The sequence below is a fragment of the Buteo buteo genome, chromosome 8, assembly GCF_964188355.1.
Source record: "Buteo buteo chromosome 8, bButBut1.hap1.1, whole genome shotgun sequence".
In the NCBI taxonomy this organism is placed as follows: Eukaryota; Metazoa; Chordata; class Aves; order Accipitriformes; family Accipitridae; genus Buteo; species Buteo buteo.
In genome coordinates this window covers 8,703,805-8,728,704 of record NC_134178.1, presented here as the reverse complement: position 1 = coordinate 8,728,704, position 24,900 = coordinate 8,703,805, and the positions used below count along the sequence as shown (strand labels likewise).

At 50.9% G+C, this 24,900-nt stretch overlaps 1 long non-coding RNA gene across 1 annotated transcript in view; it reads right to left on the bottom strand.

Moving 5' to 3' along the window:
* Nucleotides 1-11,045: 11,045 nt before the first annotated feature.
* Nucleotides 11,046-24,900, bottom strand: part of LOC142033990 (uncharacterized) — a 77,426-nt gene continuing 63,571 nt past the window's right edge. The window contains exon 5 of the long non-coding RNA XR_012651424.1: nucleotides 11,046-14,168. This is a non-coding gene — a long non-coding RNA (uncharacterized LOC142033990). The remainder of the gene's footprint in view (nucleotides 14,169-24,900) is intronic.

Here is a 24,900-nt window from a genome sequence, read left to right as displayed (position 1 = left end):
GTTACATCTCGCATCCCCTCCGACTTCAACGATACGACTCAAACGTAACGCGGGACGGATTCGATCCGAACCAGAGGAAACCAGATGCGATACGAAGATGCGCTCCCCCAGCAGCTCGATCCGTGGCTCCGGTGGTAAAATCAGCATGCTCCGGCGGTGGCTCCGGCTGCGTCCCTGAGTCCGAGCCCAGGGAAAGGGCAGGAGTGATTCATTAAAAACCCACCGCCATGCGCTGGCGCGCAAGGCTGAATGAATGTCACCATTTTCATTACGGAAAAAGAGAGACCAAAGAGAAAACGTGACAAAGTACATCGCGCCTGGCTGTTGATCTTTAAGCAACAGTGTGATTAGCAGCGTCTTCCCTTTACATTTCAAAGCGCCGGAGCACAATGGCAGGGAGATAAACATCCAGAGGTGCTGCCTGCTGAAAGACATCTTTCTGACAGCGCATTACGGCTCCTGCCTCCCTCACCGCAAAGAACACGAGGTTTTAGTCAACGATGAAAGAGAAAAAGCCACACTTTATCTACGGTAAACAGTTGCCTATTTGTATTTGTTTTTCCCCTAGTGAGTTCCATCTTTGAAACGGTCCTCCCCTGCCATCCTTGTGCAGCCGGGAGACTGAGGCTGCTTTCCCATGGACTTATAGGGCCCCGATGCCTTCTCTGAGGGAGCTGCAGCTGCTGGGAAAAAGAAAACATACCCGATTCCTCTCTTCACCTGCGCCGGGGACTTTGCCTTTCTCCCCTCTGCCTCCCAGGAAGAGGCTGAACCTGCTCCCACAAGGCAGCCAAAAGCCAGCAACGAAGTCCGCACCCTTCGCGCTTCCCAGTCAAGAAAACGCAGCCCAGCTCCCTTACTCAAGAGTTATTGGCTATGACAGCTGCATCAGCTTAGACAGGATTAAAAAAAAAAAAAAGAAATAGGAAAAAAGAGAAAAACCCTCCCTGCTTCTGAAATTACTCGCAAAGTCACCTTTTTACTGCTAACACACACAAAACGCGCTCAGCCACTGATTTCAGCAGACCATATGCTGCCACTGCTGCTGGCCAGGTCCTAAGGGATGAATTTTTTTCCCCTTCAGCAAGCCTCCAGAAATGTCGTAGAAATTTATATGCTTATTCACAGAGCCGATAAAGCAGAAAACCGGTGTTTCAGCTATTTTTGTTTTGCTTTGCAGATGGACAGTAAAAGACATAAATCTCCTTCCCGCTGCTCTAACGCCCTGCCTGGCTCCCTCTTTTGTGCCGAACCACCAGCTCTGTAGGACTTGCCCGTGGTCCGTAAGCCAGCCCTCCTCTTCACTTAAAGAGGAGCAGCAAGGCGAAGCAGCAGGAATCTCCCACGATGTTGCCGGTGCCTCGACTGCTGAGCTCAGGCACAATTTTCCCCACAGCCACCAAGGCGGGACAGCTTTTTTTTTTTACCATCTTTGATGGAGAAAGAAAAGCAAGCTGCAAGCCCCGGGGCTGTCCCTGTTCCTACCCTCCCCATGTTAGTGTCCCGGCTCTGACAAAACGCACGCCGTCCTCCCATGACGTTATCTGATGTATGCCCCGATTTATGGCGCTGTGCCGCGCACCTCCACAAATCAGGGCAGAGCCCTGGGGGGGAGCCCGGCTGGCCCCCTCCTGAAGAACGTGTGGGTTGCAGACCCGGGTGATATTTTAGAGATGTTTGACATTTAACCTCAGGAAAAGCAATATGAGGAGGGGAGGGGGGCACCGTGGCTAAATCTTCCTCCCAGTTATATTTACAGCCACAGCATGGGATGGAGCTTGCGGGCCATCGCAAAACCTGCCTCTCACGCGGCACATCGCCAGGGAAATTTAGGATTAGCCACCCAGGCTTGTTGACTTGCTGACTGAAGGAGGCGGCGAGAGGGCTCCTGGCTGAGGGCAGGAGGTGGTTTTATTTCAGCGGATGGCCCTGTGGCTCCCAGGGGAAATCTCCTGGGAGTCATCCCCTCCCTGGTCCTGCGTTTCCCACGCCGTTGCTGCAAGCCTGGCGGGCAGCGTTTCCTTCTCCGGGCACGGCTGCAAACCCATCAGCATCAGCCTCAGTGCCCCCCGTCCCGGGAGAGACCCTCCGGAGACCGGGAGCAGGGAAGCGGTGGCAGGGACACTGCTCAGCAGCTTTAAGCCCCGTCCCCAGTGCAACCCCCCCAGTTACTGTGGTACTGGGATGCAGCTGCCGGGTCTGCTTGTCTGCACCCCCACAGCAAAAAGGGGCTGCTTTCGACAGCCGTGCCGTGCCGGGGAGCAGAGAAATTAGGAATAAACCCAAACCCAGCGGGAAGAGAGGATTGCGCCTCTGTGCCTCACACAAGGAGCTTGACAGTTTAGGCAGACTGTCATCCTGGCTAATAACGACAGGCCAAATATTTAACTAAGATCTCACGATAGCGAGGAGCTCAGCAGACGGAGGCCTGCAGAAAGCAGGCGCTTTTCCTCCAAAGTCTGTTTTCTCCTTATTTAAAAAGGAGGAAATAGGTCAGCTGCCGTATCTGCCAAGGTCAGAAGCTCAATTTGTATTTCGGAGCCCGGGAAAGGTGAATGCACCAGAGCTACATCCCTGATGGAAACAATCACTCATTCTAATAAGGCTGGCAGAGGCTGGAGCCTGCCTTGTTCAGATACAATTATTACAGCCCGGGTGTCAGATTACTGAATCTATTAGCCGGGAATCAGCTGTTATTTCAGAGCAAGACAGCTATCCTACAAGCAGTTGTGATGTACATCATGCGTGACGCCCGGGTCCACCTTACCCCACCGCTACGGAGAGGCGGGAGGGGGGCAGGACCACCTACGCCGCTAAGGAAAAAGCCCATGGCAGTGACCTCTGGACATAGCTCCATCTATCAGATCGTCACACCAGCATTGCGATGACTGGGGAATATCGTTACCAAACGACTCGATTTTCTGGAAGAGAGGAGATCCTGCGCTTGTAAATGCGGCGCGCGGGGGTGGCGCAGGCTGAGTGTGTCCCTCCTGCTGCATCCAGCGAGAGCTGGGGGTAAGGACCCGGTGCCAGCGCTCATTTTCTGCTCCAGAGGTGTTTGGGGAAGCCTGGATGGGGAAGGAGGGGAGCGATGCTCGAGTCAGTGGGGAGCTCTTTGTGCGAGAGGTAAAATAAGAACCGCTTGTATCCAAGAAGAAATACAAATTGCTGGTTAAGAGAGCATTCCCACCCCAAAGCACAGCTTAAAAAAACCATCTGTGCTGCTTTAGCAAGAATAAGAAGTGTGCCTGCATGGTTCTGGCGAAGGCTCTCGGAGCAAGCCCAGCCATCCTCAGGCCCAGCACCGAGCAGGCGGCTCCTCAGTGATCCCCAGCCCCTTGTCTCCTCCTGGCAGCAGGCAGTTTTGGCAGTGATGCCCTCCCAATCCTTTTTTCTGTCCCCCACTGTGGAGAGGATCACCTTCCGCTCCGCAGGGCGAGAAATGAACCGCCACAAACCATTTTAGCTCCATCCCCAACAGCACTGGTTCAGTGGGACATATCCAAGCTCCTCGGCTCTGTCCCATCAATGTGCAGAGGCTAGAAGTTGCAAAACTTGTTTTATCTTCCTCAGTCCCCATATTCATTTTAAGCCCTCTCTTCCTGTACTGGGGGACGCGGTATTTTCCACACAACCCAAACTCTCGCTCAGTGAACCTCAGTGTCCCCCAGGGGGGACACAGGGAGCAGGAATGTGACAGGAGGAAGAAGTAAAGTCAGAGGCTTGGGGCTGTATGTGCTAATTGTCTTTCAGGTGGTTTTGCCCTGTTAATTCTCCATGTTTGCACTGCTGCTCTTTTGTTTTATAAACATGAGAAAGCGCTCATCAAGTCAAGAGGCCGGCTTTGGGACAGGTTTCCCACGAGGCTGGGACACCAGCAGCGTGAATCATGCAGTGCACAAGGACCGTAGGTGCCCGTGAAGGACCACCACAGTGAGGGTAAGGCTGTGGGGTGCAATCTATTCAGTTATGAAATGCAGCTGTCAGCAAGGGGAACAGGATCTCTGGTTGGATTAGGGTGAGGTGAGGATAAAGAAAGTTGTTCCACCTGCTGACAGAGTGATTATGGGCCATCGTAACATCCCCCGATGACTGGGAATGGCACATCAGGCCCATCTCTGGAGGTCATTTCATTGCCTGCATGAGAAACTGTTTCCTGGAAAAGCTTGTTTTGACACCGACACAGGACAAGACAACTTTCAAGTTAGTGAGATGTGACCAGCGGGTGTTGATGGAAATCCTACACCACCTCCTCCACTTGGCAAGGGAGAGCTGTGTGCAGGTGCGGCTCCTCAGGGACTGCCGCAGAGGCAACCCCGTTTGGAAATGGGCTCATTTAAAGTTCAGCATCATGATAAGGGAAGCTGTCAGCAGCAGGCTCAGAACCAAGGATGAGTGGAAGAAACCGTGGCAGAGGAGCAGGCAGCTTTGGCACCTTCCCAGAAGTCCTGGCATCCTTAAAAGAAGTGTGTCAGGTCACAGAGGCCAGAGCAGTGTCTTCTGGGGCAGAGTTGGCACCCTACCATGCGTTTGCTCCGGATGCGAGTGCCCCACACCTCCAAGCCTTGCTGGACACCAACATTGCCTGGTGGCCATGGGATCCCGCAGCGTGGGATAGGAGGCCCAAGAGGAAGATCTCCTACCTGGAAGGCATGTGCAGCCCTGAACCACCTAACAGGCAACTAACAAAGGCACTACCATTGCAGAGGAGCATGCAGATCCTTTTAGCATTTTCCTTAGAGGTCAAAGCAGCCAAAGGAGCAGAGGGCAAATGGTAAGATTTGGGACATAACTCCAGACACCCGCCATGGGGAGGTGGGAGCGGGAAGACCCCAGATCCACAGCAGGTTCTTCTGCCTTAAGTCCCAACAAACTTCAAAAAGTTGACTGCATTAGCCTTTCCTGCTGGCGACCGGCAGGCATTCATCTAACCAAAGGGAAAAGGGAGCATTTGACCCAAAGAGGCCAGCAAAGCAGGAGGCCCTGGCCCCACAGGTTTAGCTGCTCACAGGACACACCGCAAAGGCAGCGATGGGACCCTGACAAAGCAGGTTAAAGCTCTTTCTCCTGCTGCACTTGCACACAGGAAGGAAAATGCCCAAATCTGCAAGATCAGGAGTTGCAGGAGCTTTTCTTTATTAGGGCAACAGCTCCCCAGATGAGGAGGCCCTTGGGTGGTCCGCAGAGAGTGGCATGCTGTGCACCACTTGTCAGTCCAGCCGAACAGTGCAACTCCTCATCTTGCCCAGGTGCGATGCTTCGGGGATAATTGACCATTCTGCATTACTGGGCCCACCGGGGAAAGTTTTCTCTCCAGCCCAAGCACTTAGCTGTTGGCTTGTGTCCTGAAGCATGAGGGCTAATATCCCTTGCACATTTTTACCATAGAAATGAAAGAGAGAGAGTATTTTTCGATTCAATGGGAAACAAGTGAATAATAATTCTGTGAAGCCATGTAGTGGAAAGAGAGACTTTGAGCACAACAAGAAACAGGATTTTAAAATTTCATCTGCACAGCAGAAGGTCCTGCCAATTGAACCGTTTCCAGTAAACAATCTGCTAAGTCTGACAGTTTGAAGGAATACCAGACTGCCAGGAGTGAATAGGCTGGGATTTTTAAGAGGTTTATTTTTCATCTGAACACTTTTGTTTGTGAGCAACAGCTTAAAAAACAAAATGCATGTGCAGCGGCGTTAGCAGCCAGGCAGAGGGCTTCCCCACCAGCCAGGGCTCCAGAAGGAACAGAGGAAAAAGGCCGTGCTAGCGACACGATGTGCTCCGGGCTGCCTGGTGTGCAAGGCTGTGACCCTGTGCTATTGAGTCTGCACTGGGAGACCCCCTCTGGTGCCCCCGCACTCCCACAGAGAGGTTTGGATTGAGCCCAGTTTCCTTCCCCGCTTCCCGCTGCCCTCCACGTGGGAGCATCGTCTGAGTCGGTGGTCCTCAAAGGGATGCCAAAGGCAGCCGACTGGGATGGGGGGGACAGGATGGGATGGAAGGGACCGGCTGGAGGTCAGGTCTCGCAATCACAGGACTGGGGCAAGCGTGGCAAGAGGCTGATTCTCTGTGTAGCTCAGGGTGGAGAGAGCTCCCCTGATGCGGCTGAGCAGGGACTTACAGCCGTGGTGCGCTGCAGGTGATGACTTCTCCCAGTGCGGGGGGGCTTTGCTTCCCTGCCAAGAGCATGAGGACAAGGAGGTGTTTTACTGCCCGGTTAAACACCTCTGCAAGGACTCCCCCTGCCCACGTTAAGCCAGGGGCAGGGATTAGGGGTTGAGCCTGCACGAGGGACAAAATCAGCGATGGCTTTCTGTGCACAGCTCCGTGCCGGTTAGCTCTAGGAAAAGGGTGGCGGAAGACTGGGGAGGTGCTGGCTGGGATTACGTGGGAATTGCCTGGAAATGCGCCGTGTGCGGCAGGAGGTGAACAGTCAGCACCTTCCACATGCACGGCCCACACAGCATCCAAAATCAGGGACCGTTTTGAAGGTACAGTCTCACAGCCAGGATTTGGAGCCAGGCACGGAACAGGTTGGGATTATTCTGGGCCTGAAAATATTAATGTCTTGAACCTTTCCTCTTCTCCCTCTCAGTAAGGAAAGAGGAAAGAGCTCATGATGGGAGTTGCAGACCCAGCTGGGATTAAGAAAACAGGTTGAAGTCTCTTTTCCCAGTTCAGACCAGAGACTCAAATCCATGAGAGGACAGCTCTGCCTATCTTGTTTTAAGGCAGGATCTTCATGTTCAGCCTCGAGACTTTTTTGCTGACAAATTTCATCTTGAGCTGGTAAATCCCCTGGGGACTTTTCAGATTTTAGCGCCTAATGTCTTCTGACAAACACCACCCGTGCAGGGGAGAAGGGGCTTTCCTGGTGCACAGGCTGCAACACCCTTCCATTGCAGAGCATGTAAACCATGTCACGTACAGCTCAACCTCCGTTTCAAAATAGCCCATTTCTTCATCCCTCTCCTGCTCTTACTTGGAGGCTGCTCTAGACTCCCTCAGCTTTCCTACCTGTTCTCTTTTGTAGAGGGATTTCTAATTGGACAAACAAGGAGTTCCTTAATCCTATTCCTGTCTTGGTGATAGCCCCACAACATGCCCCTTTCATTAGAGCTGAAAATTGCTGGGTCATGAGAATTGTCACCCTACTTTTTCCAAATGCAGTTTAATAATTAACCCCCTAAAAATCGGGGCACAGAAGGGTTTTGGCAATCATTTGTACTTCTGAGAATTATATAGAAAAAGGCAAGCTTGTCACAAGCCAGCACCAACGAAGGTGTAGCCTGCACAAGCAGAGATGGCTGAATGTACAGGAGGATAACAGCGTTGCAACAGTTGCCTGGAAATACAGCCCTGGTTGTTTGGTGGGGAAATCTGCTGGTCCAGAACATGTTTGGCATGTAGGGAGATGTGGGCCATGTGCTCCTCTTCGAGTGGCAGAAGCCAGTTTTGCAAGCTCCAGGGCTTGCCATCACTGCTGCTGCTGGTTATCACCAGGAAAGCCTCACTGCAGCCTACCTGGGTTTGGTGTTGGAATTTACCAACAAATAACTTCCTCTGAGCCCAAACGTCTGCCGTCACACTGCTGCAGTCCACAGGGTAGGAAATGACCTCTTCTGCTCAGAAATACTCGAGAAGCAAGGACTAGAGACTAGCCAGGGACTGAAGCCTGGCTAGGGGCCAGGCAGACAGAAACACCGACATGCAGAAGTCTCAAGCAGTAGCATCTGGAAACAGCGACCGTAAGGCTGAGATAAGAGGGGCTGCTTCCACAGCTTCCTGCGAAACAGGGTTATTTGCAGCTCTGAAGTCCAAGACTGGTCCTTCTTTTAGCATGGCGACTCCATCCCCCTCTGCAGGTGAGGTGACAGCTCGATGACGTGTCACCTAACTCTTCACCCGGTGCTCTGCCTGGGGAGGTGAGAGTTTGTAGCCATGGGCATCGCAGGGGAAGACCTCAGTAGTGTCTTGTAACAAGTCCTTCCTGACTGTTGAGTGTAAGACGAGCGTGGGAGATGAGATCTGGGTTAAAAGTCCCACACCTTCACTTTAACACATCTGAAGTTGCCCTCTCAAGGCTTGTCATGGCCACTTTATGGTGTAGGTTATTCTGCATCATACGTTTTTTGGGCTTTATTTTTTCATGCTGCTGCCCTTTGTTTTTTTGCTTCAAACATTAAAGATTATGCCTGAAAAAATACATTTGGCTGCAGTCCACTGTAGTGGATGAGTTGGGATTCGACCTCCACAAATTAATTTTCAAAGTATAGGACATGTGGGATGTCTCTGTTGTGCCTCATCCCAGATACTGAGTTAGTGACCAGCTTGCAAACATGCCAAGCATTAAGCAGAAAGATAGAGCGAGAATTCCCCGAAATGAAAAGAAGTGAAACTACTGGGCACTGCTTAGCAACACTCTTAGGACCGACTCAAGACGTCATTGTCACAGCAGAGTGTGGCTTCTTGCCCTCTACGAGAGATGGACCAAAGCCAAATGGCATCTGCTGGTCCCTGCCGATGCCTTTTTCTGTCTCCACCAAGGGAGAAAAGGGGCTTAAATCACCCCAAGGCACTGTTGGTGGTCAGGGCATCCAGCACCGGTGTTGGTGGTGCCCCACCGCAAGGAAGAAGATGGGCCCTGGGGGCTGCGCTTGCTGCTAAGGGTACTGAAGAGGATAAGGTGGTGGGGGAAGAAAGGAGGGACCAGGAGGTGAACAAAGATGAATTCAAGGCAGGAGCAGAGCTGGATGCTGAGACCAGTTGCTGTAGGAGTATCTCAGAGGAAAAGCTCATCTCGAGCTGCCTTGTCACACCGGCACCGATGTAATCTCAGTGGTAACACTAAAGAGCCTTTTGCCTATGTACAAGGCCAGTAACTGCCACTGTTTCCCAGAGCTAATGTAAAATGAGATCACATTTTTCTAATTTACTTCCAGGCTCTCTCCTTTTTATGTTTTCAATGTGAATAAGCACGGCTTTCTTTCAAATGTATTAGACAGTGTATTCTTTCAATGTCACCAGCCTGTCCCAGAGCCCAAGCATCATACATCAGTGTCCCAAACCATCAAATCAGTTAACACATCACGAGACTTTTTCAGAAAGGTGTTTTCTGTGATCACTGGTTCTTTGGCACCCTTAGGTTTCTGGCCTAGGAGAATTCAACTCTTTCGGGGCTTTCTTTGGAACAGGGAAGGCAAGACACATTTCTCTTCCAGAAAAGGAAAGCTGAGATTCTTGCTCTACGTGGTTACTTTTTGGAAGAAAACCATGGTGAAGTGTAAGGCTGGTGATTAAATTACAAGAATTGGCAACTGGGAGTTACAAGCAGTGCTTGGTGCTCTGTAGGGATGCTCTGAATCGCCCTCCTGAAGGGATGCCAATGTTGCAGCTCTGTGTGGGCCAAAGCACGAGAAGCAGCCAAGTCATCAGACCAGGGGTGAGTCTTCAAGCAGGGGTCTCCTCTCTTCTATGGTTTCCCTGCTTCACTTAACCAAGACCCCAGCCCTGCAAATACTCGATCACACAAAGTGTTTTACGTACTTGATTAGTTCCCCTGAACTCTGGGGGAAGCTGACGTGCTGAAGTACACGGAGGGTTGGAGACGACAAAGGCAAACAAAAGACTGGAAAAGCTAATGGGTTGCCTTCTCCCTCCTGCTGCTCTGTGGAAAGCTTTTATCTGTTGGACTCTCCTCTCTCCTTCCTTCACAAACAAGCCTTAGGCCAGAGAGCATCTCTACACAAGGAAAAGTGCTTCACCAGCATGGCTATAGCAGCAATATTATGCCGGCAAAGTGCTTTGACACAGCTATACCAGTTAAGCTCTGCTTGCAGAAGCCCTGCTTCCCCAGAGTAACTTCCTCTGTGCTAAAGCCTTCGTCTGGCACAGACATACTCTGCTCCAGTGGTAGCAGTGGTATTTATCCACACAGGTTTCCAAAGCAGCAGGGCTTCTTGCGGAGCGGGGAAGGAGTTTATTTCTGCCTCCCCAGTGAAAACAACATGCAAAACTTCTGGAGTCCCAAATGGCTTTTCCAGCTCCTGTTACTCATCTGGGTTTCCCTTGCACTCCGGAGACAGTGTCACCATGATGCCGAGACGCATAGCTCACCGCAATTTATATCTGGACTCAGTCAGCACAGAGCCTCAGCCCTCTCCAGCTTGCTCATTATTTACTGCATTCTGCTTGCTGACTTAATAGTGTTTTGTCCTGTCCTTGAATCCTGCATGGATGCATTCAGAAAAAAATCAATGTGCCCTGACCAGCAGGCCTTCTTCCCGCAGCGCAGGGGAATTTCCAAAGTGCCACAATTTCTAGTATTTATTTGTTTCCTTTAAGTTATTAGCATGACAGGGCTAATTGTGATGTTTCAGGTGCATTAAATCTTGCCTTCCACACTCTTAAGGCAGTCGGGAAAGAAAAGAGCAGGAGTTATAAAAACAGAGCACATATAAATACTAGTCTCCAAAATGAAAAATAATGATGGCAGGAATAAAAGGCACACTAATCTGCGCACACGTCGCTTATTTATAAAGCGCTACCATTGTCATAACAAGGTACTAATGCAAAATGAAAGAGCAGGAGCAGGGTAGCTGAAGAGTTCTCCACCGTGGCTTAATTAGGTGGGCAGCTATGGCTTCTCCACCACCACCACCATAATTAGCGGGCATTGATGAAGGGCGAGCATCAGTGTGACAAGACCTCGGGCCAGCCAGGGCTCTGCACCAGGTTTGGTCTGACAGAAGGATGCGAACCTGTGCAAGGGACTGTGCTGGCAGGGTGCTGGGTCAGGGAGGTGTTTTCTTTACATTCATATGTGACATGGCTGTGCTGGCAAAACTTTAAAGCACAGCCACCTCACTCTGTGGCCTCCTCGTCCTACTTGTGCAATGTAAACAACGAAACCACTGTATGCCGTGTGGGCTGTGTGCTCTCACCTGCTGGTGCAGCACCTGGGACACCGAGTGTTAAAACATTTAAATATGACATTTAGCAATAAATGGACTCATCTAGTATTCACAACTCTTTTATTCAAAGCACAATATTTATAGTCACTACATCGCCCTAAATCTAGGGCGTAAAGGCTGTCCCCTGACAAGGTTTACAGACTCAGGGGATATAAAGAAGCAGCAGTGCGTTTCCATGGGATGGGGTGCGGAAGCTTTGCAGCTCCGTTACGGTGCCGAAGCTTTGCCAGCAGGGAAGATCCAGAGAGCTGTTTCCCAGAGAGCCCTCCTTGGTAGGTACAGAAGCCCTTGGACATCAGGGCTCGGTGTCGATAAACTGCAGAGCTGCCTGGAGCTGAGCTGGGGCTGGTGGCTGCCCTCAGCACCCTGTGTCTCAGCCCATCTCTGTGCCTCCCCCCTGGTTCTTCAAGCCCTCAGATCCAGGCTCCTGCTACAGAAAGCACGTGCAAACTGCACGCAGGGTGCTGCGCATACCCCACGAGCTGCTCTTTTGGTTACTTTCCCACCAAAATAACATCTTTCTGCCAGTCGCTTCCTCACTTCACTGCTCCAAACCTCGTCATCCTGTTCCACATCCAAAAGCTCAGCCAAATTCATCCAGGGAGGAGAAAGCAACAGCACTGCCCCAGGGAAAGATAGCGGAGGGGGTTTTAAAGAGACAACAGACGCAGAGCGGGCTCCCCTGCCGAGGTGGTTGTCCCTGTCAAGGTCCCAGCACTGCCTGGAAGTAGGGGATGGGTGGTTTTCACCTCATTTAACAGCTGGGGCTTGTGCCTTTTGTTCTGGCAAATGTAGGGTGCCTGAGATCAGGTCCCTGCTGTACCACAGGATTTATAGGCTGCTCTAAAACTGGTGGGTCCCTCCCACGAAAAAAAAAGGAAAACAAAAAAAATCCCTTTAGAATGCTTGCGCTCCTCTCAGGGACTCAGCGGAGCAGCCAGAAAGCAAGGCAAGCCAAGGCATCGCTCCATAACCAGCTGCGTTCACGGGCCCTGGCTGAGGAGGTAGCAGCAGGGTGCAAAGGGTCCCCGGGTGCTGGTGGCAGGGCAGAGTCCTCGCTGGCCTCTCCTCGCACCCAGGCAGAGGTGGGCTCGGGAGCCACGATGCCTCCTCTGTAGGTCTTTGCTGTCCCCACAGCACGGGCTGCCACGTCCCGCTCCACCGGGATGCCGGCCAGATTCACAGCAGAAGGAGGTGTGTGCTTCACGTCGCAATCGGCGGACTAAAAATCTCCTCTCCTGCTTTCCTCATGCACCACCGAGCTGCCTGCATTGCAATGCAGGCACGGTGCGGTCTCGGGCTGGGATAGCTCCGGCACTTGAGAGCAGCCTTGGGGAGAGGATTTTTTTGTGCCCTGCTTGCAGCGAAGCAGTGGCACAAACAATCAGCTGCTATAAAAATGGATTCCCCATCCCTGGACCTTTATAAGAAATGCAGGATTTTTCATACTTGGCAGGGTCTTGCTTCAGCAAAGAGGTTTTGGCCGCTGGAGTGCATAGCAGATGAAAGGAAGAGGCTGGGATCCACGCTGAACCGGCCTTCGTGCTGGCATTACCACGCTGAGCCAATCCATCTCCATTAGAGTTCACAGCCTCTTTGATCAATCTCATCTTTAAAAATACCAATGCTCCGGAAGGCTCGGGAACTGCTTAATGTTCCTTCATTATTTTTCAAGCCATTAAAAACAGAGGTATTAGCTGCTGAATACTTTTTGTCTTGTTTTGAAGTAAAATGGAGAAGTAGTAGAATGCTAAAAAAGCAGATTAAAATGATTAAAAATAACAGAGCAATGAAAGTCAAACTGTTGGCTCTAAAAATGTTGATGTGTTGCATTGCTGTGGGCATTATATTCATATGAATGAGAGCGAAGGGCCCTGCTACCTGCCTCTGTGATGAACTGTGTGTGTCATTACACATGGCTGTTGCATTAAATCTGGAAGGGTTGCCGTCTGTTTGTGCAGCAGCCAGGGCTGCTTCTTTGCTGATACAATACAAGGTGATTCCTGTATAAAGCGGACTCATCTGGGATCAGTTTTGGGGCATAGGAGGGATTTTTTTGGGCATGTGCCTATTTTCCTTTCTAAAGAGTCCTGCGAATTGCTGGTCTGGACTGGCTGTCAGGTCTCAGACCTCTCCCAGCTCTGCAGAGTTACCCCACGCCCCGTTGCACGTGCTCACGGTTGGGCGACACGATGTCAATGTGGCTCATGAATTTTCTTTTCTGAATCGGCCAGGGCTTTGCTGATACACGTACGTGTCCATCCAGTTCAATACTGATGGAGGCTTGGCCAGAGCTGCAGGAACCCACTGCTGGAGTCTTGCTTTTCTTTCTCTGCTGAGGTCTTTACCCTAGCAGCAGATCGTATGTCAGTGGCTGTGGGTAACGAGTCCAAAGCCTAACTTCCATTTGAGCCACAAGAAAGAGTGCTCATATATCTAGCAAGGATTAAAAGACCATCCGAAAGCTGTGGTGTTTCTTGTGAAATGACTATGTGGTTTTGGGGTACTTCTTGATGAATAGCTTTTACTTGCAAGCCAACTACATGTTTAGTACCACTATGGATAGGCTTGGTAGGTACCGAATGGAGATGCAGGCTGAGCGCTTCTCCTACATGCCTGATGAATTCACGTCCAGTCGCTGCCAAAGGCTGTTTGCTCCTGGCCTTTGCTCTGTTTCGTGATGGCCAAGAGGGTTCACTCTTTGATTTGCCAGTGTGTTTTGGCTCAATCCCATCCTTGCACTGGGAAATGAAGCAAATATTTATTAACTCCTTCCCTTTCCGCACTGTGACTTCTAACCAAAAGAAACCGAGGCCGTTGGGTCAAGGGAAGATGGGTTGTTGCAGGATCAGGTCATCATTGAGGGCGGCAGGACCAGCCTACACACCAACTGAGAAGATCAGTCCCCCATTCCTGGGGGTAAGGCTTGGAGCAAAACAAAATCTGCTTAATTTTGAGAGAAAGCCTGGGTAGAAGTTTTTTTGCTGGCTAAACACAAATCTGTCACCATTTACTTTCTAGGGAGGATTTGCAGGCGTGGACGCTTGTTTCACAACGGGGCCCAAGGCTGGGGCAAAAATCATTTCAGCATGTGTGAAGGTGTAGGGTTTCTCTTCACCAGGCACACTCTCGCCTTCTTTTCCATCCCATCTGTTGCGTCTCTTGCCAGGCTGGTGCTGAGCCAAAAGCGAGAATAGGCTGAAATTAAAAGAGAATTTGAATGCTTCGTCAGAGCTTATCTGAACTCCACTGGTTTGCAGAGCGGGGCCGCGGCACCAGCCCTCGTGAGGCTTCTTACGAAATGCTGGCTATTTCTGGCTGCTTTTTTCCAGCCTTCCCAGACATGAGCAGAGCTCCCCGCATGCTCCTGGCACCTCTCCAGCTGGATGCTGGCATGGCCGTGCTGCCTGAAGACGGAGCAGCGTCGCAAGGTGGGGCAAGGGGACCCGGCTTGCTGATGGGGATGGATTTAAATACCTGGGATGCCTTTATCCCGGCATAGAAGTTGCAAAGGTGGTTACGCATGCAGACCAGGCTGCACCTCATTTGACTGAGGACCGTAAAGGGCAAAGACAGGTCGCTGCAGCCTTACATACGGTGACAGCCTGCGCACGCTCCTCTGAACCTATTGGGAATGGACCAACCGCCCCTGCGGCTTCTTGCGTGAGGATGGGCAGGGGATGCCAGCCCAGGCAGTAGTGCCCATCGCTAGCAGCCTCGGTGGGTCTCAGTTTTGTGAGCGGTTGCCTCCCGCGGCTCGTGCTCCAAGGGCAGTGCCACAGCCCTCTCCCCTCCTCCTGGACCATTTCCCAACAAGCACAACTTGCTCAGCTTGTCGGCTGGTCGCAGCCGAGGCTGCGTGAGCGTGGCTCGCAGGATGCTCACAGCACAGCGGGCAGGCTGCAGCACGGGGCTCAAAAAAAAAAAAAAAAAAAGCACGTTACAGATGCTTGGCTGAGATCAGCGTGCGAGATTTGAAAAATGGAGCCCTGGAAGATCCTGGAACCAAACACCTCTGAATTTTGGGGGAGCTGGAAGGAATGTGGAGTCCAGCCCTGATGCAGGCCCATGGGTATTTGGCAGCAGCTATAAACATGCTTAGGATGTGTGGATTACAATCTGAATGTTAATGCGGCCCCTTTCTTCCAAACAGAGAGATGCCTGGCTATTGCAGAGCAGTAGGATATTAAAATGAATTGGATTATTATATATTGGACATAGCAGCAGCTGGGGTGTATGGCAGGGCAGGTAAATACTCCTATCTGAAAGTGTGGCTTCTGCCTATTCATCAGTAAAAGCATATTTCTGACATTCCTTCTGGAACAGCTTCATAGTGATACCCAGCCTTCTCTGTGGAAGCCCAGATATACGGCAGCAGCTCCCAGAACAGCAAATCTGCCTTGTTCTTCCTTTAATTACCCCACTGCTTAAGGAAAAAAAATCCTGACACACTTTTCTTGCAAGTGAAGATTAAGCAGCAATTCAGCTCCAGCTCTAAACTGTGCAGCTTCCAGCTCTGATTTTAAACAAACAGCTAAAGAAATCCCTAATGCCTAAACCCAGCAACCTCAGACCATGTGGAGGTTCCCCACATCACTAGCCTGATTTCCCAAGGTGATGAGCTGTAGAAAGCCCCCTAACCCTGATATGAATTATCCGCATTAGAAAAAAGAAAAAAAAAAAAAGGAAAAAAAAGCATTGCGGAGACAGGACCCCAAGCCTTGGCTTCTGCTGCGACTTTTACTCAGCAACGAGTCCAGTGGATCTCAGCACTTGGGGTCAGCGCTGGAGCTGCGAGGGACTGCAGCCAGACCCAGACCTGCTGGGTGGACGCTCGGAGCTGGCTCAGATGCTGCCGTAGTGGCCAGATCCCCCATGAGCTGGGCCAGAGCTGACCCGTGGCTATCTGCCTCCCGGGCTGGAGGTGGCTTGCATCTAGCCAGCCCTGAGCACGGCTGGAGCAAGCATGGGTCTATCTGTACCTATCCTCCTGGCTGTGCCATGAAATGCTTCAATCAGCCATAAGGATTAACCCCACAGGAGTACATCTATTTCAGATCTCCCCCTGGATCGCTGGGTTTTTCAGATTTATATGGAGACGCAGAAAAAAGGGCCCTGTTCCTCAGATAAGGGATCCAGAGCTGGGTTCACAAGGAACTAAAGATACATCTCTGCTGCTGTCACCAGAATGGTGCAAAGACACCCAAAATACCTCAGGAGCTAAAAACGGCGGATTAAGGTTCACAGGTAAAATATTACAGAGTTGAGTTCAATTGTGGTTTTGCTGCAGAAAGAGACTGAAATACAGTATTTCATCCTGCTGGACAGTGTCCAGCTATTAGCCGGCAGCACATCCCAGAGGGATGGCGGTTACTGTGTCTTCTCACCGGCTCCTGTGTAAATAGTAGCATCCCCACAGAGTCAGGGACAGAGCATGAGGGACATGACAGTCTTGGGGGGAGAACATCCAGTTGGGAAGGTGGAGTCCCCACACCAATGAATACTTAATATGCTAATATTATTTAATCACTGATTTATATTTAACCACTTTGAGGGCACATTATATTTATGCATTTGTGCTCCTCCCCTTGGAGAATGGTCCTCGAGTCCCCTAGTGAACGATACTTGATTTTCTCTTTCCCATAGAAAAATTTCCTTTTGGAAGTGACGGTATGAAACAGATATTAATGAATTTTTAGAAACAACTTCTTCATACTCTTTTTTCCTGCCAAAGCTGTTTTCCAGTTTAAACTTCAACTGAACTGAATAATCTTGGCTTCCTATAAGCTGCATTTCTCCGTGAATAAATAATTTTCCAGTTCTCCCTCCTTCAGATCTTATGTCCCATGGTATGCTTGGAATATCTCTGCATAGATGCACGGCATCATTTTCCATATGGATCTGCGCTCAGTTCCTTTATAGTTTGACATAAACGATTGCACAAAATTAGTGCCTGAGTACGGGGAGCCCAAATGTTCCTTAGCATCCTCCCCGAGACTCTGCAGCACGGCGATCTGGGCCACCAGCTTCTCACCACGAAGCCAGCGGCTGGCCCTCGGTGCGTACAACGCTGGCTGCTGCGGGCAGCGCTCTCAGCGTAGGCGAAGGCCACCTCCTTCGTCCACCCCGTCACGCTGCCCTCCTCCTCCTCCCCATTAGAGATGTCATCCGTACCACCCTGCCAGTCTCCTGACAGTGTGGGAAGCCCGAACACAGATGTTCCTCTTGATCCCAGCCTCACACTTGGCAGCACAGCGCGCTGCGCTCCCTCCCAGACGTGCCGCTGGGCCAAAACACACACAGAGTTTTATTTTTAATTCAGCGCTTTTCATAGCAGCCTAAGTTGTGTAATTCCTGCCCTTTCCTTTCCCCTTCTCTCCTCTTTTTTTTGACGGCAGCGCACACTCGGGTTACATCCAGCCCGGGCATATCGTGGTATGTAGCTGTGACTCTATTTTTACACCTCCTCCTAGCTCAGCTGCTAGCACCGTGGTTTTTGGTGCCGTAGGCAAACTGGAAAAAGAAACACCCGTTGTAGCCCAGAACCACACGCAGCCAGCAATTTCCAAACCCCTGCCTGAGGCTGCCTCGGATGCTCTGCCTGCCCGAGGATGCCTCCACGGCTTAGCTCTGGTCAGAAGGGCTTTACCACCCCCCCAGCACTGCTGTCCATCGTCTGGGCCAGCATTTTCAGTGCTGTCCCCCCCACCTCCGGGGAACCCCGTGCCCAGGAACCCCCAGCTCCCTTTGCCACCCAACCTCTGAGACCAGGTGAGACCTGCAGGGTCCCACCTCCCAAATTGCCGCTTGCTCTTCCCCAGAAACAAATCTCCCTCCCTGTGACACCCGGGGGCTGCTTTGCTTTGGGGGGGTTCTGCTGATCATCTCCTCTGCGGATGCTTTCCCGTCACTGCCGCTGCAGCGGAGGCTGAGAAGCAGAAGCAGGGCACCCTCCTCCGTGACTGCTGCACAGAGGGGAAAGCCGGGCTAGCAGAGACATCAGAGGTTTGTTTTTTTTTTTTTAATCACTTTTGTCCTCTCTTCCCACGCTTCTTGAATTATCCTTGCTCCCTGGCAGTCAGTCACTGCAGAGAGCCACCGAGGACGCAGACACAGAGGCGCTCAGCTCTCCCTCCTCCAAACCCCAGGGTACTTAAATATTCACCACCTCTTGGGATGCCAGGGATCGACCCCTTTCTCCTGACCTCTCCCACCCTATTTCTATCCGCTTCTCCAAACCCCTGGTTGTCTCCCAGCTCCAAGCTGCAGTTTCGGGCTGCACACACAAGAGGCAGCCTGCCCTCGCAAGCCGGCAGCCGGCCGGGCCAGTGGCACGCTGGCCAACGGGCCCGGTAGCCCTCAGCCCAAGACCACCAGGTTGCCAGCCCTGCAGGGAAGGGACCCGAGCCTCCCCCGGGGCAGAGACCCTTTTACGTGGCATCAGCTACTGCTGCCGTTGAGCTGGTGACTCGAAAGCGCAAGACGCGGGGCGGGGAAAGGGAAAAAAAAAAAAGGCAACTGCAATGTAATTAATGCTGTAACAACTTGTTTCCCCCTTGGAGAATTATACCATTAGCTGCTTCAATTGTGCATGAAATATAAATTACATTACTCAGAGGCATCATGTCTAAGCAGACACAATCCTAAGTGACATGGCTTGCCACAGTGTATCATGCTCCCTGGTCAAAATTAACAGAAGCCCGGTTGCCTGAGGCTAGCAGATATTCATTCGGATATCAAAGTTATAACCACCGTAGTTCAACCGCCTTCCTGCCTCAGGGAATTTCCCAGGGGAAAGCAATGTAACCAGGCTCTATCGTCCGATGAGAGCAACTCACAGGTTTGAAAAATGCTGGTGTATTCCTGGCAGCTTCGCATTTTGGAGCCTGGTCCTTTAACAATTCAGGGATGCTGTAGCACCGCTGTCCTCATGCCCACCTCTGATTTGCACACGTCCGATTTCCATTTGCCAGCAGACAAAGCCTGTCCAGGATTGTGCTGCTAAATGTTATAGGTATTGATAGCGAGAACTTGGCAGGAGGGCTGCTGAGCTGTAAAAGGGACCCAGAGGGCAGGAATCTTCCCCTCCCACTGAACCATGACTCTTTTTTGGGAGACAGGCAGCTTCAGTTCTTGTAGTTCCCTGGCTCCTCTAATTTTGGGGTTAGCAGCTGGCTAGAAGACACACTTTATTCTCCTCTGATGCCCATCTATAATGAATGATTGCAACCCCGCAGCCTCGATTAGCTGTGTTTGTGAAGAATAATTTGCTCCACTGTTGGAATAGCATCCCAATTTTTTTTTCTAGTCACTTAATATGGACCCTTAGAGCTGCAAACACTGAAAACACAGATGGAAAGGGAACTGCAGTTTCTCTTCTCTGTCTTCAGAAGAATAGCTTTTGCCTTGGTTTGCCTTTGCAAAGTTGAAATCATAGGCAAATCTCTTCCTTGGAAAAAAAAGATATGGAAAAAAAGGACAGCCTTGACAGCCCGTCAGAGAAGATCAGCCAGTATCTGCTGACACAGGGCCAAATACTGCAAGGTGCTGTGTGCCTTCCTCTCCCATTTAAATCAAAGGGAAATGAGGATGCTCAGCACTCTCAAAGCTGGGTTTTTGGCATTTCAGCATTTTACCAGTGACGTCGCCCGAGAACCACCAACACAGAGTTGTCAGAGATAGTTGACTGTGGTCTCCCATGGCGAGGATCTGATGCTATGCAGGAGAGGGCTCAGGCTAGGTACCACCCACAAGGTTTACTTTCCGAGTTGCAAAAACTGCAACACCATTTTCTTTGCAGGGGCCATACATGTGTGCTTTTTTTGTCAGTAACGCTGCATGCAGGGTAGTGGCTCAGCGTCAGATTAAACTGTAGGCGTTGACAGGTCTTATCCAATGCAGTTTTGGTCTTTTGGTTCCCTGTGACCTCTGCTCCTCAGTAAAGCAGGAAAAGTGAATGCCAAGTACATTGCTCTACGCCAGAAAACCTGTCTGTCAGCAGAAAGAAAATGATCCTGGTCCAAATTGACTTTGGACGGAAAGGTTGTTTTCTCGGTCTCTCGTCTGGCTCAACATCCAGGCAGCCAAAATTTCTTTACTCCAGAGAAACTGCTACTAAATTCAGTCAACGAGCAAAACTGGTGTAATTTCAAAAGGAGGACTCTCAGCCTCTTTTCTATTTTTGATTTTTTGAAGGGTTCAAAGTGCAAGATGCCTGGTTGTATTAGAAGGAAGTATTTAATACAGAAGCAAAATCAACCCCAAGCACTTTGTCTCCTGAAACACAAATCCCCTCCTTGTTCAGGGAAAATGCACAGTGCTGCTGGTGTACGCCACGTAACCAAAGCATGAGGGCAGTTATCCTGGTCATGGCTGAAAGTTGTACGTGTGAATGAGCAGTCACAGGGGGTTGAAGGCTTTAGTTCAACGGTGGGGCAATCCCAGGGGCACAAATGTAACGCAACGTACAACAGGGGCACCCTGTGCAGGGGAAGACCTGGGATATATAGCTGCCTCCCTGACAAACAGGAGACCTTTCTAAGTGTGGAAATACCATGGCACCTCTTCCTTCTAAGCCTCACTGCAGCAGCCAGAATGGCAGCAAAGGTTTTTGAAGAAAGGGCAGGGAGGATGGAGGGAAAAGGGGATTTTTAGCAGTGTTGTTCTGTGAGAGCCAGGCACCTGACTTGCACCATGCATCTGGAGAAGTCTCCCCTGCCCCCACAGCTACAGCTCATGCAAATACACCTAAACACGTCAATATTCGCAACACAGCACTTTAAAAAAATAGCTGGAGGAAATCAAACATGTTGCTTCCTGAGAAGATTGGGGAATATACATTCCCAAGCGCTGAGCAATATCATCCATTATACATTTCTGTCTATTCTGCTGACTGCCTGCATATCCCCCACCTGCCTACGCAGGACAGACACCCTGGTTCTCTATCCAGCAGAGAAGAACTGCATCTACCAAAGAGGCACCTCTACATCCATGGGTTTGCTCTCCCGAAATGTTGACATGCCAGCACTCTTTCAGGGACAATTTTCTTGGCAAGGGAAGATCTTGACTGTCGATTGCACTTTGGCAGCAGCCAATATAGGAAGTAGCAGTATAAATTCTCATTCTCATTAAATGTGTCTGTCTGACTGATGGACGCCGGTAGAATTACACAGCAGATCCAGATTTGTGGGTCTGACAGTAATAAACCAAATTTTCATATAGAATACATGTCTCGGAGGGGTGTCGGACGTGCTTTATTTCCGTGAGTTATAGGTGCTGCGTGACACGGGAACGGTGCCGGCCACCACTGAGGGGAACGGTCACCGAAACCAGCCCAGCCCTGACAAGTGGAGCAGTGACCTCGCAGACATACACTGCATTCACTCCCCAAGAGACGGGCTCACCCGCCGTTTCTGTTCATCCAAAAAACCTTTTACTCCGAAAAGCTGCCCTGTATGCCATGAACCGCTCCTGCACTCTGCTGCAGCAGCCTTGGTGGTAACAGGCGGAGAAGGGAAAACTGGGCATGGGAGCGTCTGAGCTTCTCTCCCAAACCCACCATCACCACTCCTGTCCCTGATTACCTCTCCAGAGAGCCACTGTGACCAGGCAAGCAGTGGAGAAAGCACTGCAAAGTCCAGGCCACTGACCCTTTTTTCCTTTTAAAGCAAGAGCGAGCTGAAGGTCTAGGTGCTGGGTCTGGGATGCAGTGGGTCACTGCACCACTGCGAGGCAGCCAGGACACCTGGAGTTTTGTTTTCCAAATCGCTACAGCAATGGCCAGGGTTAGATACCGGAGCTGTTAATTCATCTGCATGACTGCCAGCTGTGGAGTGGTGCCAGAAGGAAAGGTCTGCAAATTTTCCCAGTGTGACTATTTCTCAATACTGTTCTCTGTCCTGCTGTTTCTGGTGGGTTAATAAAAGATGTAAAATATTTCCTTGTCTTACTTTTGCACTTTGAGCTTCTGTTTTGCACACAAGGCTCTTTTCTCCTCTCCTGTCACAACTTCTTCCCAGTAACCTGTCTCCCGTTGGCCCCGCGCAGCCGCCGTGCTGACCCTTCAAGCCCGGGGTGCGAGATGCCATCCTCCTGCCGCCGGGGTTTCGAACTGTCCTCTCTTCAGTCTCCCTCCCAGGCACTAGATAAAGCTCAGAAAACCCCAGGCCAGCTCCTGCTCGCTGGTTTTCCTTGCCGTGGTCTAATTTCAGGCCCCAAGCCCTGCGCTGCCAGGCTGCTGGGCCCCATCCTGAACGTTCCTCCCGTGCCCACCGCCTGTGCTGTGCGAGCATCCCTGGTCCAACAGCCTATTTGCTGCCGCAGTCATGAGATCCTCGGCTGGCTTGGATTACTGCAAGTGAAACAGCCAGCAGCAGCTTTGCTTTTAAAGCCCTCTTGACAGCGCTTTCTCCCCCGGTGGACGTGTCAAAGGAAATTCCCCTTGATGAGGTTGCTGGCCGTGGAAAATCAGCCGGGAGCGTGCCGAGCAGAGGGCTCTGGTGGGTCTCATGTTGCAGGACTAATCCTGCGGCCCACGGTGCAGGAAGGTCCTTGGGACGGCGGCTGAGCGGTCCAGGCTGCCCCAGGAGCCCCTGAAAGAGGATTAGGTCAGCGCACTGAACAAATGGAGGGCGAGTGGAAAGCTCAGTCATTTTGGGATTGCTCATCACAGCCGCAGATAAAAAGGTGAAAAGAGAGACTTAAAAGATTATTCCGAAAGCAGGTCAGACTTCAGGAGAGCAACTAGCTGGCGGATGGGGTCGCAGCACCCTCCCACCCATCCCCGATCCGGCCTGACCGCCCTGATGGATGAGGCTGGGTGCGCGCTCCTGCCAGCCAGCGCTGGCCAGAGGGCTCGCCGTGTCAACGATGGGCGAGACGGGTCCTGAGCTCAGCTCAGGCGTGTGCTCAGCCGTGCCGAGCTGGGCTGCAGGCAGCATAGGTGCCGTGATTCCTCACCCTGCCCATCGCTTTGGGGTGTGCGGGGAAGCCCGGGGCAAAGCCATTTCACCGCCTGCGCTCGGGAAGGCTCGAGGGAGCACCGAGCGCCTTTAGGGTATGTGCTGAAGGGAAAAGACAGGGACAGTGAGGCTGTGGTTAGGCAGATTATATGAAGATGGGGCCTCGCATTTGTTTTTTGGATCTATTTTCTCTGTCAAGGCGCATGGGCAGTTTTGTGTTGATTCTGGTCCCATTATCACGCATTTGTTTAGGCTAATATTTACCATGCAGTTCTCCCCCAGTCCCAGCCCTTGTCCCCAGAAGCGCCTTTGGGGTTTCCACACTGATAAGGCTCTCTCAGGGGATGCAGTACGTGCTTACCCACACACTGGGGGTCCATCTTGCCTCGATTACTCGGGAGATTTTGCTATTCCTGGAATGCCAACCTTTCTCAGTCTCCAGGCTGTACTGAGTTTTAGGTTGTGTTTCAGGATTTGTGGTTTTTTTTACCATGTGTTTCACTGAACAGCCGTTCTCTAGCACAGATTTGTAAGGCCTTGGAAGAGGTTTCCTCAGTCTCCCCTCTGCTCCATGTCCTTTAAAAGTAATAGCTGATAAAACTAAGCTGATTATGCATTCTCCAGTTGATGTCCCAGACTGATCGTATGACTTCTAACTCCTTCTCCTCGTTCCCCAAGCCCTGCATTACTCCTACAGGTCACACAGACTTCTGCTCGTCTGTAGTGTGATAGCAGAAGTCTGGAAAGAGAGGAATGAAGAGAGAAAAAAGAAAAATTGTAGAAATCCAAACCCCGACCCATTCCCCATGCTTTCAGAGACCAAGTAGTGGTCATTTGCCAGATAAAAGCCATCACTTCCCAGAGGTGCCTGTAACGGTGATCTCAGAGACCACCCTGAGCTAAGACTCAATCAAAATCTCTCTTGGCAATTTCAGATTTTGCATCGAAGAAAAGGTCTTGATCCCTACATGTCAACAAAATCCATTTCTGAATACTTCAGTGTCCAAGGAGTCTGAGATCCAGCCTTGCAGTTTTAGCCTTGCTGTTCAACAGGCGAGGAAACAGCCACAAATACCTGATGCCCATTTCACCCAGAGGTCCCTCCAGCGCAGGGGATCATCCTCCCGAGCTCTCATCCGTGTGGGCACTGATCTTTCCTTCCAGCAAGCTGCCCTCTCCGCTTTCCCGTCACAGGGTAGTCACCTCCCTGTGCCGCAGGGCTCAGCGATCCTCGGGTGCTTGCCTTTGTCCTTGTCAGCTCAATCAGAAGAAATGAGATTCTATACCATTGTTTTGGGAGCTAAGTGTTCAAGATGCGATGCAGACCCGGCAAAGTGGCAAAAGGTTATGCCAGTGAAGCAGAGAAGATGCAAGCTTTATCACCACTGGATACGTGAGCCTTGCCACGCAGGGCGGGTGGGTTCTAAATCACTTCCAAAAATCAGATAGGAGAGGCCTTTCTTTTGGGTAAAACCTTCCAATAAGAACTAGGTAAACAAACAGCCTTTTCTGCATCCACCAGAGGTGAAGGAGATAGTATGGATTTACCCTTGAGGCAGATGATATGCTGGTCTGAAACAGACAAAGCGATTTTTCCGACATTTGCTCTTCCTTCCCACATTTTGCAGGAGTCAGACGGCAGCGACTGGATATTAAAGGACTTGGCAAAGTTATCATAGATTGTGACATATTTATCAGGAGCTTGAGCTTCTCTGAAAACCCTGACTGCACCAACCGTATCTGTTACTTGATTAAAAATACTCATAATAATTCATACTCTCCCACAGCTTTTGCATGGAGCTAAGTGCTGGGCTGTTCTGTGGGAACTCTCCTTGACCAACATATTTCACAGTGCTGATGTGATAGATAAATACTTTTGTTACATCAAATACTAGTTTCATTTTTGATAAGCTGGGCAGAATTGTACCATGAAGATGTTACAAAGTCCAAACCGGCTAGTTTGCTACCTC